This window comes from Vigna radiata, chromosome 11, assembly GCF_000741045.1.
Source record: "Vigna radiata var. radiata cultivar VC1973A chromosome 11, Vradiata_ver6, whole genome shotgun sequence".
Lineage (NCBI taxonomy): Eukaryota > Viridiplantae > Streptophyta > Magnoliopsida > Fabales > Fabaceae > Vigna > Vigna radiata.
In genome coordinates this window covers 10765089-10769046 of record NC_028361.1, presented here as the reverse complement: position 1 = coordinate 10769046, position 3958 = coordinate 10765089, and positions in this window count along the sequence as shown.

The window sequence follows — 3958 nt, the reverse complement described above, 5'->3', positions numbered from 1 at the left end:
CGAAAAAGGAGAGAGAAGAGGAGAAAAAAAAGAGAAAAAGAAGAAAAAGTAATGTCTCGGGAAGAGGGGATCACCCTGCCATCTAACCAGAAGCATGCAAAANAAAAATCAAATTAATTTGGGGTCACCCTTTTAGCCGGTCCTTTTCATGTTCAATACCTCATCCAAACAGAACCCTTGCCAAAGAAAAACCAGGACAACTTTGTGAGTCTCACTCGAGTTTTTCATCAACCCATACCACAATAAACAAAGAAAAAGCAAACAACAATTGGGCAACTTTGTGAGTCTCACACAAGTTTTTCATCAATCCATAACCTCAAGACTGGGGCAGCTTTGAAAATCTCCTTTGAAATTTTCACCCTAATTGTCATGGATCCAAACCTCAGCTCATTTTCCTAAACACAAAACCGGGGAAAATTTTTTTATATATTGTGTTTCGTCTTGACACTTATTTGAGGATTGAAGTACCCATGTGTTGGTCCCAGTCTTTCAAACCATTCCAAATGACTCTCATTCTCTTCAAAATCATCCACTTGCCAACAAATTCAAGCATGTGTGCACTGATGTCTCGAAAAAAAGTCAAAATGAAATAATCTCAAATTTAAGACTTCGGATGCATGACANTACTCAGATTTCACAAAATCTTGAANATAAAGACCAGTTTGATGATTGCAAGTAAGATGAATGACTCAAGAAATGCAAAACGAAGCAAATGTTTTCATCAATCAATCAGAAAGAAAATCTTTCGGATCGAGACCCTCTTCATTCATATGAATGGTTGTCGAGTCCTTCTTTGAAAATACAAAAAGAGCAGCATCAAAATCTCAACACTTTGCAATGAAAGGCTTCAATGCCTCACTGTCTTTCCAAAAATCAAATTTCTGTAAAAAATTAACAAAATATTTCACGAATTTACGAATTTCAAGAATTTCAAAATTTCAAAATTTCAAAAGCCCAGCTCGTCTGGCCCAAAAGCCCAGTTCCATCTGGCAATTTCAAAATTTTAAAAGCCCAGCTAGTCTGGCCCCATAAGCCCAGTTTTCACGCTGGCCTCCAAGCCCAATTTCCATATTGGCCCCTAAAGCCCAGTTTCCACACTGGCCCACAAGCCCAATTTCCATATTGGCCCCTAAAGCCCAGTTTCCACACTAGCCCCTAAGCCCAGTTTTCCACACTGGCCCATAAGCCCAGTTTCACACTGGCCCCTAAGCCCAGTTTTCCACACTGGCCCCTAAGCCCAGTTTCACACTGGCCCCTAAGCCCAGTTTCATCTGGCCCCTAAGCCCAGTTTCATCTGGCCCCTAAGCCCAGTTTCCACACTGGCCCCTAAGCCCAGTTTCACACTGGCCCCTAAGCCCAGTTTCCATACTGGCCCACTAAGCCCAGTTTTACCTGGCCCTCAAGCCCAGTTTTGGCCCTCTGCTTGGCATTGGTCTTTTGGCATCGCGTCTTGAATCATTTTTGTTTTTTCATCTTTCTCTTTTGAAACCCAGACGAAATTAGTGTTTCTATCTTTACTTAGCTTTTACTCAGATAATACGAAAATATTACATTTTCCTATTATCCAGTAAAATCTAAGTAAAGAGGGACAGTTGTCAACACCCAATTTCGTCCGGGTGACTAAATAATAAAACTTAGTTTTTGCTTTTTGCCTTATTTTATTTTATTTTCATTTTTTTATTTTATTTTTTTTTATTTTTAATTTTTAGTTTATTTTGGTATTTGATTTAGGTTTTTTTTAGTATTATTGTTTTTTATTTTATTTTCTATTTTCTTTTTGGAAAGAAAGGAGGAAAAAGAAAAACGAAAAAAAAGCAAAAGAAAAAAGCAAAATAAAGAAAAAAGAAAAAAGAAAAGCAAAATGAAAAAAAAAGGAATAAAAGAAATGAAAAAGAGAAAATCGAAACTGAAAAGTAAAAGAAAAAAAGAGAGGAAAATAAAAGAAAAAGAAAAAAAGGTTTATTGAAAAAATGAGAAGAAGGACATGTGCAGGGGCAATTTGGAAGCAGAGGAAAAACGGTTATGGTCCAACATCTCTAACTTCATCCTCACGTCAACCATTGGGGCCACTCATAGAAGCAGCACCTTTCTACCACCTTCATCCTGACCATCACAAACGTTCACTCAACAGATTCACCTCATACACATTCCTTTTCTCTGGACCCCTCTGCTATGCCTAAGCCATAACCACCCATAACAAACTCAACACGCCCTTTAGAAATCATCATCCATCACATACGACATTCAACCACACATACAATTGGCTTCATAGTCCAGCACGCACACTATGCTTCATCATCCATCACGCACACCAAATCTCCATCCAGATTTTACATAATAACAAACTACCTCCTCCATCAGAAATACAAAAAAAACCAAAAGCAAAGCAGAGGGGAACAGAGGGCGCCGGTCAGAAGTAGAGGGAAACGATCACCGGAAGTGTAGACCTGATCAAGACAAGCACAACAGCTCCGAGAAGGTAAACGACTTCTGCACTCACCCCGACGCTTGTACACTTGCTATTACATTGTTGTTACATTCTTTATGCTTGTTATTGCTCACGCTTGTATATGAGCCTGCACCACCCTTCAATTCCACCATTTTTTCCCAACCTTATCAACTCAACAAAATCACCATCCTCTCTATTCGGTCTAGCACCCGAAGAAAACACAGACCGATACCCATTTTCTTGCAACACAGTGTCATAACCAAAAAATCCAAAAAAAGCAAACCCAATCAGGGCAAATCGGGGAAGAAGCCATTCGCCTCCAGCATTGTCTAACATTCACCTGCAAATCAAAATGAAAATACGATACAGTGGAAGTGTTTCAATCACGGTGCTATGGTATGGCTGATACACGACAATGGGCAACAGCATCGGCGAAGAATCGCGATTCGCGGCGGCGACGTTGGTTTCGCTGGTGACGTGGTTTTCGAATTCAAATAGAAGAAGAAGAGGAAGGGGAAAACTCTCGAACATCACCGGATCTGAGGTCGACGGCGACATCGTGACCTACGGTGGGAAAGAAGAGATAGCCCCACAGGGAGAAGGGAACGTGACGCCGTCGCGGCTGGCAGTGACTCTGGTAGGCCTGGTATCGCCGGCGATGCCGAGAAGAGAGGGAAATGGTGACATGGTGGTTGGGTTCGAAGAGATGATCGACGGGGTCCAAAGAAGGAAAGCCTCAACTGTTGGCCGTTGCAGAAGAGGGGAAGGAGAATCGCTGTCGGCGACACCGTGGACCTCTGTTCGCGGTGGTCGGAAGCTGAACCGTGGTCGTGAGCAGTGCTGTGTGCCGTGGAGTCTTTCGCACAGAGGAAGAGACTTTGGGTCTCTGGAGCACGATTTGCAGAATGGGGGCAATCTGATAGAACCCTAATTTTTCAAATTAGGTTAAGAAAATTTGGGTCTGGCTATTGGGCTGCGTTCTCTTTGCCACCACCTACAATCGCATTCATACCCCCATTTTGTTTGGGCTGAAGCCCTTCCGCGTCTGGCAAACAAAAAAAGAGGTCTTGGGCCTGACCAGCAACTACTACATGCCACCTCCAACTTTGCTGCTGCACCCCCTTGGGCCTGGATCAACAAATTTCGAGCTGCACCCCNATTTTTGGCCATACACCCCTAACAGACTACAAGACCAGAAGCTTCAATATTTTTTTCAGCACCCCCGGTTTTTAATCTCTGCACTCCTATTCTTATTGGGCTTGGACTATGATGTTTTTTTTATTATTGTCTTTGTTTTTTATTTCTTTAGCTTTGGCATTGTTTTATTATTGTGTGTTGTTATATCCCTTTGCTAATAAAAATAAAAATATTAAAATCAAAAATCAAAAATAAATAAAAATATTTTGGAAAGATCTAAGCACACGTGCGACCGCTCGCGTAGGCCTTGTGCTGAAAATCTTTTCCTTTTCTTTTACAAAAATTAAAAAAATCAAAATAAAAATATTTTGG